The sequence below is a fragment of the Heterocephalus glaber genome, unplaced genomic scaffold (genome assembly GCF_053883595.1).
Source record: "Heterocephalus glaber isolate CG9 unplaced genomic scaffold, H.glaber_assembly_v1.0 deba00001859, whole genome shotgun sequence".
NCBI lineage: Eukaryota > Metazoa > Chordata > Mammalia > Rodentia > Bathyergidae > Heterocephalus > Heterocephalus glaber.
Genome location: NW_028258500.1, coordinates 888380 through 901475, shown reverse-complemented (window position 1 = coordinate 901475; position 13096 = coordinate 888380). Strand labels below are relative to the sequence as shown.

General features: G+C 38.1%; 1 pseudogene; it reads right to left on the bottom strand.

The window, feature by feature from the left end:
* LOC110345683 (vomeronasal type-2 receptor 116-like) overlaps positions 1 to 2042 on the bottom strand; it is a 75829-nt pseudogene extending 73787 nt beyond the window's left edge.
* Between the last annotated feature and the right edge of the window lie 11054 nt (positions 2043 to 13096).

Here is a 13096-nt window from a genome sequence, read left to right as displayed (position 1 = left end):
AAACACATACTATTTCATGCAGCATTCAGAATCTAGCCCAATTCCTCTTCTGTAATGCAAAATCCCTTTATGGCAATTGCTACACCAATAGTTATGCCACAATTAGAAAAAATTTCAGCTGACCATCTTAAAAAATGACATGAACAATTTTTTACTTTACAAGTTTTTAAGACATTCATGTTTGTCTTTCCTGCTTCAACCATCCAAACTTCTGCCAATGTGAACCAGCTAAGGAAGATCACTCTGTAGCAACCACAGAATCAAAGTGTGTACATGGAACACATGGAAAAACAGCACTCAAACCCAGTTTTTAAAATATGGAAATAGAACAACTACATAAATGTAAGAAAGTGTGTAGGAATAAAAAAGATCAAAACATGGTATGAAAATATAAGATGGAACATAAATGGAAATCTGAGATGGGTAGTGTCACTTACATAGCAGGCAGAAGTCTCGATTCCTAACCCTGCCATCTCTGCTCTCAAGTGTGGGCAGTGTCCATAGCACCCTTGTGGTTGTCATATCTTAAAAAAGACACAACTATCCCTGCATTTAATTCCAGTTTCCTTTCTCATGGGAGCATAAGTTACCTTCTAGGATCTTCGGTCACTTTTTCTCACCCATTTGTTAACAGCAGCTTTATCTACACAATTCTTATTGATAATATTTGAAACAGAGGACATACGTGAAAAAGAATCAAGTTATCAGAGGTTAACTAAAAAAGAGCCAAGTTATGAAGGATAAAAATATCACAGTTTACTTATTTTTAAACCAGGGCTGAACTGGTGCTCCAGGGGGTGTAGCAGTCCCTGGCATTAAATAATCACTTAAAGATCACTTGAAAGAATAAGCAAGCATCTACACCATGAAGTCTGTCCAGCAAGTGGGGATTAAACAGATGTGAGATCTCAGTGGGGACAGCCTGAATTGTACCTAATGAAAGAAATGTGGACACACCCTGGACTCTGTTACAGAGATAATGCAATGTAGTCTCTTAGCAATGAGCTCTCTCCAGTGGCTGCCACTGTGTTTCCAGGCATTTTCCACCCTGCTATTCAAGCAGAAAATGAATGAATGAAAAACACTTACTGTGAGAAAAGAAGTAGTCCTTGTTAGGCCTCCAATGAGAGATACTGGAGAGATAGTTATGTGTATAAAGGAGGAAAAACCCACTAGCCACCACATCTGCATCCCTGTTCACACTTCTTTTCATTCTTGTAAAGCAACTGAAGTGATTCCAAGTACATACCAAGAGAGGGAGCTGCGACAGGAAGTTGGTATTAATCAAATGAGACATATTGGAAATTTCTGCAAATCTCTGTTTGAACTTTGAATGTGCAGTGCCATCCAGGAAAAGAACTATGTGCACATGTATGCATGTTGTGGCCTCGAGTGGACACACCAGTGACTCTCCCTTTAACCTGTAACTCTATCTACCCTGGGGCTCTGCATCTGATGTCCAGTGTCCAGATGACAAATACACATTGGAAAATATAGTAAAGCACCATTCTCTCCACCCCTACGAATAATGATTTCATCCAAGTACAATAATTGCATATTCCCATGGACTACTTCCTCTTGGGCAGATTTGGTCCCAAGCCTATACCAATGATCAATTTTCAGTAAAGCTATTTTGGATGATGCAAATGGATTGCACCAGAGAATTAAGTGTAAGGTATTTGGTGAAATGGTCTCAAAGTGCTCATGATCAGAGAAGTATACTTTATCATCATGCCCTCCCAAATGCAAGATACCTCAGTACAACCTCACACACCCAGGGTTCAGGATGGTCAGAGAACATTTCCTGGGTAGCCCATCCTTGTCTGCCTTACAATCACATGTGCTGAAATCCCACAGCTGCATGTGTTCCCTTCTGTGTGAAGAAAAATATCTATACTGAACTCAGGAATTCTAAGTTAGTAACTGAGGATATGTTAATAAATCAAGGAGGACTTCTGAATCACAAAATTTAAAGTCTTCCTCTACTTTTCACTTTGTTTAACCATGTGAATCACAGGGGTGACCATATTCTGACGACCCATTCCTACACTCACACCCTCAGTTTCCTTCACTATCAATACTTTTAATGATGACATTTTATGATGACATTTCTCACCATTTTCTAAAAGGGAGAAATCTGAGGACCACTCATGTATTTCCCAGCACAGGAAATATTGTAGACCAATGGTTACAGAGGGAGACACATAGCTCCAAATCTCATGGTTCTATGAGGCAGTGAAACTACTGTGTGATACTGTAATGCTGGCTATGAGTCAGTTTACTTTTGGCAAAATCTAAATGATGTATAACACAAAACTTGAACTCTAAGGTGAACCATTGATTTTATTAATATAAATCTATGATACTGATTTATGAATTGTGACATAAAATTAAATATAATGGTGACGGAGGAAAAGTGGATTTTTTGGGTGATCTCCTTAATATTTGTCAACTTCTATTGCTCTTAATATAAATTATATTCTTTTTAGAAAAACATATTTACCAAATGGGTATTCACTGGCCGGCCCTATGTTACCAATTGTAAGGGATCATACTGAAAAAATACACATTGTGTTTCAAAATTTTCTATGAAGATGTAATACCTCAATAATAATTTTTATATTTAGTAAGTACTAACATAAAGTAGAGGCTGGGATGGGCCTGTAGTAATGCATATTAATGCATTTTTCTGTCATGTGCAAGGTCCAAATTTTGACCCTTAGCTCCACAAAAGGATAAGACTACATGTATATGAATTGTGCATCGCAAGATGCACCCACTATACACACACACACATGAAAGTACAGCACAGTAGGCATTTCTAAATTCTTAGATAACCACACAAATTCCTGACCTCCTATATACAAATTCTCAGTGCCAGACTATCATTGTGGATTGCATTACAATTCAGGGTCCTTTTGCTGGGTGGACAGTGATGTCAATTCCTGGACTCTTCTGGTCAGTTACCACCACTTCTGTGGCTTCATATGGGGAAATGAGGAGAGACGAATCCCGGGCAGAGGACTGTTTTCCTGCTACAACTTAATACCTGATGATGTGAGGTGGCCTAAGGCTTGGTGATCTTATCTTCATCCTCTTTTATGTCCCCTATTGCAAAATAAAAATGTGAGATATTCTTGTTTGAGAGCAGGGTTGACAAAGGACAGAAGCCATTTGAAAACTTCATCAGATCTAAATTAACAGTTCAAATATTTGATTTTATATCATCACACACAATAATATATTTCATCATGTGACTATATTAATGAGAAATTAAAAACAAGTTCTTATTTTGTGTTTCTTCTTTACAATGAATCAATGAAAAAAGAGAATAACAAAAAAGTAGATTTTCTTAAGGTAGCTGGATACAAGGTCAACATTTAAAAAATAGCCTTATATACAAATAACAGACTCACTGAGAGAGAAATTAGGGAAACAATTCCTTTTACAATAGCATCCAAAAAATGAAATATCTAGGAATCAGTCTAACAAAGGATGCAAAAGACCTCTACATTGAAAACTACAGCACTCTGAAAACAATGATCAAAGAGGATATAAGAAAATGGAAAGACATCCCTTACTCCTGGGTAGGAAGAACCAATATAGTGAAAATGACCATACTTCCAAAACTTCTATATAGATTTAATTCAATGCCAATTGAAATCCCAACAATATATTTCACAGAATTAGAGAAAACAATCTAAAAATTCATTTGGAACAAGAAGAGACCTAGAATAGCAAAAGCAATTTGAGGCAACAGAGACGTGGCAGGGGTATCACAATTCCCTATACTACAAAGCTACTGTGATAAAGACAGCATGGTATTGGCAAAGAAACAGACCTGAGGATCAGTGGAATAGATTAGAAGATGCAGAAACAACTCCAGACATACTCAGCCACCTCATCTTTTACAAAGGAGCCAACCATCCACACTAGAGGAAAGAAAGCCTCTTTAATAAATGGTGTTGGAAAAACTGGATTTCAGCCTGCCAAAGACTAAAACTAGACCCATATCTAGCACCATGCACTAAACTAAGCTTGAAGTGGATTAAAGATCTAAATATTAAAACAGAAACACTAAACTTGCTGGAAGATAAATTAGGTAGAACTCTTGAAGACATTAGCATAAGAAAAGACTTTATGAACAAAACCTCAGTAGCATGGGAACTAGCACAAAGAATCAAAAACTGGGATCTCATCCTATTAAAAAGCTTCTGCACTGCAAAAGAAACCACCAACAGAGTTAAGAAACAACCTACAATGTGGGGAAAAAAATTTAGCAGCTGTACCTCAAAGGATATATAGAATAGAATATATACAGAATATATAAAGAACTGAAAAAATTCAGACCCCCAAATTTAACGACCCAATTCAAAAATGGGCATCTGAAATGAACAGACTTTTCTCACACAAAGAAGTAAAAGCAGCAAATAAACATGAAAAAATGTTCAACATCACTGATCATTCAAGAGGTGCAGATGAAAACAACACTGAGATTCCACCTCACCCCAGAAAAATGGTTGCTATCAAGAAAGCAACCAATAACAAATGCTGGCGGGGCTGTGGGGAGAAAGGAACCCTCCATTGTAGGTGGGAGTGCAGACTTGTGCAACCACTGTGGTAATCAGTATGGAGATACATCAAAGAACTAAAACTACAGGTCCCATTTGACCTAGCTATTCCCCTGCTGGTTATCTTCCCCAAAGAATTAAAAGATTCGTACCACAGTGATATATGTGCATCCATGTTTATAGCGGCACAATTTGTAATACCTAAAGCTTGGAAACAGCCCAAGTGCCCATCAAGTGGAAACTGGATAAAGACAATGTGTTTTTTTAAATAAAATGGAGTACTACTCAGCCATAAGAAATGAGAAATCAGCCACACCCTACCGAGGTCCCCAGTCAGGCGGAACAGAGGCCGGATCAGCCAGCTGCAGACAGGCAGGTCTGTGCTCACCCTGCCGAGGTCCTGAGTCACACTGAAGACGCCTAATCACCCCGCTGCAGACAGGCAGGTCTGTGCATGCCCCACCAAGGTTCTGAGTCATGCGGAAGACACTGAATCACCCTGCTGCAGACAGGCAGCCACCTGATTCCACGCTGCAGAGACACAGAGGACGCTGGACCACCAGACCAAGGTACTGAATCCCACTGTTCCCAGCCCAGAGTGTAGGGGCTTCTGAGCCGTTGTCTCACTGCTCCTGGTCCAGAGGAAGGGGCTTCCCGATCACCATCACTGCCGCTGCTCCCAGCCCAGAGGAAAGGGCTTTTGGGCCACTTTCTGTCCCGCTGCTCCTGGCCCAGAGGAAGGGGCTTCCAGGCCACCAACCCTGCCACCACTCCCGGCCCAGAGGGAGGGGCTTCTGAGCCACCACCCCACTGCTCCTTGTCCAGAGGAAGGTGTTTCTCAGCCACCATCACTCCTGCTGCTCCCAACCCAAAGGAAAGGGCTTTTGGGTCACCATTTCTACTGCTGCTCCTGGCCCCTGTCCCACCTCACCCAGCTTAGAGGAGGTAATTCGTGCAGGTGCTAACAGCCCCCGCCACAGTTGAAATGAGAAAACACGTAAATAAGTCTCAAAACCAGACTTTCAGATGACCTACGGCAACCTCAAAGGGAAATGAGATGGAACACTCTGATACTCAACCACCTGGACCCACTGAACTGGCAACAAAAGGGGATCTGGAAAAAATGAAATCAGAAATAATTTCTCAGATAACAGGAGAAATTGTGCCCCTAGTGCAAGACATGATTAATAAATCTAGAGAGGAGCTGAGGAACATGATGGAATCCCAACATAAGAAACAAATGGAATCCATAAAACAGATGCAAATAGATTTCCAGGACATGAAAAACTCCATTGAAAGTCTACACAGCAGAATGAGCCAATGTGAGGACAGAATTTCAGATATAGAAGATAAGATTGCAATTAGTGACCACGAAAAGAAAAATTGCTTCAAAATTATAAGGGAACATGAGAAATCAATCCAGCAGCTGCTAGATGATGCAAAAAAGAATAACATAAGACTGATTGGGCTCAATGAAGAAACAGGAGAGAATGCAGATGACATAAAAAATCTCTTCACAGAAATAATGGCAGAAAACTTCCCAAGCAGGAAAGAGCTTGACATACAGATAAGTGAGGCATATAGGACTCCAAATAGCCTTCATCAAAAAAAATCTACACATAGGCATATAATTGTTAAGATTCCAGAAACACAACAGAAGAACAAAGTTCTCCAAGCAGTCAGAGAAAAGAAACAAATCACATTCAAAGGAAAGCCCATCAGAATCACAGCAGACTTCTCAACACAAACCCTCAAGGCAAGAAGAGCTTGGAGTGACATATTCCAAGCCCTAAAAGAAAACAGCCTCCAACCCAGATTGATGTGCCCAGAAAAACTATCTTTCAAAATTGAAGGAGAAATAAGGTACTTTCATGACAAACAGCACCTTAGGAACTTCCTAAATACCAGCACTCCAAAGAATTTTACACAATATCCTAGGAACAGACATTGAGGATCACAACCCCAGGAAGCAAAGCAGAATGAACCCATCTGGCATGACAAGAAATTAAATGGAAAGGGGGAGAACCCAACAAAAAGAAAAAGTCATGGCAATGACAAGTCAGTACATTTCAGTTATAACCATCAATGTTAATGGTCTCAATTCACCAATCAAAAGAAATAGACTGGCAGAATGGGTCAAGAAGCAAAATCCAACAATATGCTGCATACAAGAAACACACTTAATTCAAAAGGAAACTCATAGAGTGTAAATTAAAGGGTGGAAAACAATACTCCATGCGACAGGAACCTGAAAAAAAGCAGAAGTAGCTATCTTCTTGGAAGATCAAGTAGATTTCAAAGCAACACTGATTAAGAGAGATGAAGAAGGACACTACATCCTTGTAAAGGGAAGAATCCAAGAGGAAGAATTGACAATCATAAATATCTATGCACCAAACACTAGTGCACCCAACTATATAAAACAAATTCTAATGGACATGAAAAGTCATATATGCACTAATACAATTGTAGTGGGGGACCTCAACACCCACTGTCACAAATAGATAGATCAACTAGACTAAAAATAAGTAATGGAATACTAGAACTTAATCGAACTCTTGAACAAATGAACTTAACAGATGATTACAGAGTCTTCCACCCCACAAAATCAAAATACACATTCTTCTCAGCTGCACATGGGTCATTCTCCAAAATAGACCACATACTCACATATAGAATATGTTTAAGTGCAAAGGAATTGAAGTTATCCCCTGTGTATTATCAGATCATACTGCAATGAAATTGGAGATCCATACAAAAGAAACTCAAAAAATTTCATAAACATGTGGAAATTGAACAAGACACTTCTGAATAACCAATGGGCCCCTGAGGAAATTAAAGAAGAAATCAGACAGTTCCTTCAATTAAATGACAATGACAATACAACATATCGGAATCTATGGGACACAATGAAAGCAGTCTTACAAGGGAATTTCATAGCAGTGAATATGCATATTAGGAAAACAGAACAAACCCAATTAAACAATCTGATGCTGAACCTCAAGCTTCTAGAAAAGGAAGAGCAGGGCAACTCCAAAGCTCATACAAGGGAGGAAATTAGAAAGATCAGAGGAGAAATCAATGCAATGGAGACTAAGAGAATGGTACAAAAAATCAATGAAGCCAAGAGTTGGTTCTTTGAAAGAATCAACAAAATTGACAAACCTTTAGCCAACCTTGTCAGAAAAAGGAAAGAAATGACCCAATTCCATGCAATTAGGAATGAAAAGGGTGAAATGACAGCAGACCCAGCAGAAATCCAGAGGATCATCAAAACCTACTTCCAGAACCTATATGCCAATAAGATGGAAAACACAGAAGAAATGGTCAGATTCCTAGATATATATGAATTACCAAAGTTGAACGAAGAAGACCTAAAAATTCTGAACACCCCAATATCAACCAATCAAATTGAAAATGTAATTAAAAAATTATCAACTAAGAAAACCCCTGGCCCTGATGGCTTTAGTGCTGAATTCTACAAGACATTTAGAGAGGAACTGCTGCCACTACTGTTTAAACATGCATTTATGATAAAAAGCTTACCAAATATTGGAATAGATGATCTCTACCTCAAACTGATAGAAGCCATCTATGAAAAACCAACAGCCAATATCATACTAAATGGTCAAAAACTGAAATCTTTCACACCAAAATCAGGAACAACACAAGGATGTCCACTATCACCACTCTTGTTCAATAAAGTTCTGGAAACATCAGCCATGGCAATTAGACAAGAGAAAGAAATAAAAGGAATAAAGATAGGTAATGAAGAAGTCAAATTGTCATTATTTGCAGATGACATGATACTTTATATAGAAGACCCCAAGAACTCCACCAAAACTCTTCTAGACTTAATAACCAAATTCAGTAGAGTAGCTGTTTACAATTTCAACACACAAAATTAATAGCTTTCCTCTACATCTCTACCTCAGACTCACTGAGAGAGAAATAGGGCAAATAATTCCTTTCACAATACCATCCAAAAAACTGAAATACCTAGGAATCAACCTAACGAAACAAATCAAAGACCTCTTCTCTGAATACTACGGCACTCTGAAAAAGAGATTGAAGATGATATCAGAAAATGGACAGACATCCCCTGCTCCTATGTTGGGAGGATTAATATAGTGAAAATGGCTATACTTCCAAAACTGCTATATAGATTTCATGCAATTCCAATTGAGATCACAGCAGCATACTTCACAAACCTTGAGAAAGCAATCCAAAAATTCGTTTGGAACAAAAAGAGACCCAGAATAGCAAAAGCAATTCTAGGTAACAGAGACATGGCAGGGGGTATCACAATCCCCAACCTGCAACTATACTACAAAGCTACTGTGATAAAATCAGCATGGTACTGGCAAAGAGACTTGAAGACCAGTGGAACAGATTAGAAAATGCAGAAACAACACCAGACACACTCAGCCATCTCATCTTCGACAAAGGAGCCAAACACCCTCACTGGAGGAAAGATAGTCTCTTTAATAAATGGTGCTGGAGAAATTGGGCTTCAACTTGCCAAAGATTAAAACTAGCCCTCTATCTATCACCATGTACTAAACTACAATCAAAATGGATTAAAGATCTAAATATTAAAATAGAAACTCTGAACCAGTTGGAACAGAGGTTAGGTAGAACCCTTGAAGATATCAGTGTAGGAAAAGATTTTATGAACAAAACCTCAGTTGGCCGTGAACCAGCACAAACAATCAACAAGTGGGATCTCTTCCTATTAAAAGGCTTCTGCACAGAAAGAGAAACCACCAGCAGTGTGAAGAGACAACCTACAATGTGGGAAAATATCTTCACCTGCTCTTTCTCAGACAAAGGTCTACTATCTTGAATCTATAAAGAACTTAAAAAGATCAGACCTCCCAAATTTAAAGACCCAATCCGAAAATGGCCATCTGAAATGAACAGACATTTCTCAGACCAAGAAGTAGAAATAGCAAATAAATACATGAAAAAATGTTCAACATCAGTGGTCATTCGAGAGAGGCAAATGAAAACAATGCTGAGATTCCACTTTACTCCAGAAAGAATGGCTGCTGTCATGAAATCAACCAATAACAAATGCTGGCGGGGCTGTGGGGAAAGAGCAACCCTGCTCCACTGCTGGTGAGACTGCAGACTGGTGCAAGTACTGTGGAAATCAGTATGGAGATACCTCAAAAAACTAGGTCTGGCTGTCCCATTTGACCCCGCTATTCCACTGCTGGGGATCTTCCTCAAAGAATTAAGGAATCGTACCACAGTGATATATGTGCACTCATGTTCATAGCAGTGCAGTTTGTAATAGCTAAAACTTGGAAACAGCCCAAATGCCCATCAACTGGAGACTGTATAAAGAAAATGTGGTTTTTTAATAATATGGAGTACTACTCAGCCATAAAAAATGAGAAATTTGAGACATTTATAGCTAAGTGGGTGCACATTCAGGCAATACTCTTAAGTGAAATAAATAGGACACACATGTGTAAATATCGAATAGTTTCTCTGGTGTGAGAAACTGAAAGCATGAATAAAGACTAAATGTATAATAGGTAATGTGTAATAGGAAGAAAAGGGTCTAAGGGGAAGGAAGTGGGAGGGCTATAGGACAGGATAGAAGGGAATGGGATTAATATGAGAAAATGGAAAAATAGGAACAAAGTCTCTGTAAATAGGGAGGAATGGAGGAGTTGAAGGGAGAGCTGGGCAAGGATGAAAAAGAAGAACGAAGAGAGACAATGTAAAGGTGCAAATTTCTAATGATGAATGTCTTTTTATTGTATACCTGAAATGTACCAATTATTAGAATGAATAATCGATAATGTAAAATAGGAAGAAAAGGTTCAAAGGTGGAAGGGTAGTGGGAGGGGCAGGGGAAAAGAAAGAATGGAAAGGAAAAAATGATGAGAAATGGAAAAAATGCAAATAAAGTCTTTTTAAATAGTGAAGGGTGGAGGGCGTGAAGGGAGGGCTAGGAATGGGGAAAAAATAAGAACCAAGATGCATTTTATAAAGGTACAATTCCCAATGAGAAATGTAATTGTGTTTTATACCTACAATGTACCAATAAAAGAATTTAATACAAAAAAAAGAAATGAGAAATCAGAGACATTTATAGCTAAATAGATGCACATTTTGATGATATAGTTAAGTGGAATAAATAGGGCACACATGTGTAAATACCAAACAGTTTCTCTAGTGTGAGAAACTGAAAGTGTAAATAAGGATTAAGATGATTAAAATGAATAATTGATAATTTGAATTAGAAAGAAAAGGTCCAAATTTGTAGGGGTGGTGGGAGGGGAAGTGGAAAGGAAAGAAGGGAAAGGAAAAATTATGAGAAAAGGTAAAAATGGAAACAAAGTCATTGTAAATAGGGAAGGGAGCACAGGGAATGGGGAAAAAATAAGAACCAAGATACATCATGTACAGGTACAAACACCCAATGATAGGTGTAAATGAATTGTATACCTAAAATGTACCAATAAAAGAATTTAAGCAAAAAAACAGTAGATTTTCATTTACATATTCTATTGTGCTTGAAATATTTTACAAAGATGCATACATCTCTAGGGACACATTAATACCTAGAAATAGAAGTAGTCCAAATAAAACCAATCAACCTGGTTATATGTTCCATAATATTAAGAATATTGTGGACATTTGTTACAATATGGCTTTACCTCCTCCCAATTTTCTAGGCTTTGCACTGTGGGTTTTGTTCGTTGAGCCTGAGCTCGTATCAATTTTATGTGGTTTCCTTTTCAGGTGTCTGGAATTTCTTAGATGCCATGTGAGAATAGATGACTTTGTGTTTAATGCAATTTATTGTTATTTAGCATTTGGTAATTTGCCAAATGATGCTTTCTTTCTAAAATTTGGCTTGGCCAGTTGGCTTGCCCTCTCAGAAACCATCGATAATTGGAATGGATAAATTGGTTTGTTCTTAACGAGACCTTTTCAATGTGTCAGTCATAATACTGTACACTTTTTCTTCACAACAAGCAGATATACTGCTTTTTGGGGAGGTTAAAATCAAGATGAACATAGAGAAAAATAATATCATTCATTTTCATTCAGTTTAACCTGGACATTGATTATTCCCCAACTGCATCATTCACACACAATGTGAGGTCCATGCTGAGGACAAGGGAAATGGCACAGGATTGAGAGTTCAGAACATACTAATGAATGATTCAGATAAAGATGGACTGCCTTTCTACAAATGTCAGCAGTGAGAAAACCCATCAGTAAGCTGGTAATAATTAATTTAGAATGGTCACAAAATTTTATATGTATAGCACCAGAAAGTAAATAGTTTAGTTTTGAAGATCATGTGGCCTCTATTGCATCTGCTCCCTCTGCCGCTGTACAAGAAATACAGCCACAGTGAATAGGCATATAAATTTGAGACCAGCCTAGACACCATAATGAGAATCTACTTCAGGAAAAGAAAAAATAGTATGATGGCTTTTCAACAGATGGTGTTATCCTTGTGTATGGGACCCTAGAAGGCATGGTATATCACAAAAAACCCACTACAATGCAAGTCCTTGGAAAAGAAATTGAAAATGCATATACATGTGGCAATTGCAATGACCAAAGTTACCCAAGAAGCATTTCATAGTGTTTTTAAAAATTAATTTTTGGGTACATTTTAGGTATACAATATAATGACATTCATCGTTGGAAATTTGCACCTTTACATAATGTCTATTGGTTCTTATTTTTTCCCTATTCCACTGCCTTCCCTTAAACCCCTCAATCCTTCATTATTTACAAAGACTTTGTTTCCTTTTTTCCATTTTCTCATATTAATCCCATTCCCTTCTCTCCTTTCCCCTACCCCTCCCACTTCCCCTTACCTTTTGTCACTTTTCTTCCTATTTCACATTATCTATTATAACTTTTATACTTTACTTGCAATTTCAGTTTCTCACACTAGAGAAACTATTCAATATTTACAGTGTCCCATTTATTTCACTCAAGAGTATCAACTCAATGTCCATCCATTTAGCTAAAATGTCTCTAATTTCTTCTTTTTTATGGCTGAATAGTGCTCCATTTTATTAAAAAATGCATTTTCTTTATCCAGTCTCCAGTTGATGAACAATTGGGCTGCTTCCAAGTTTTAGCTATTACAAATTGTGCTGCTATGAAAATAGGTGCATATATATCACTGTGGTATGATTTTTTTAATTCTTTGGGGAAGACACCCAGCAGGGAAATAGCTGGGTCCAATGGGACATCCAGTCCTAGTTCTTTGAGGTTTCTCCCTACTGATTTCCAGAGTGGTTGCACCAGTCTACACTCCCACCAGCAGTGGAGCAGGGTTCCTTTTTACCCACAGCCCTGCCAGCATGTTACTGGTTGATTTCATGATAGCAGCCATTCTTTCTGGAGTGAGGTGGAATTTCAGCATTGTTTTCATTTGAACCTCTCAAATTACCACTGATGTTGAATATTTTTTCTTGTTTATTTGCCATTTCCACTTTTTTGTGTCTCTTCATTTCAGATGCCCATTCTTGGAT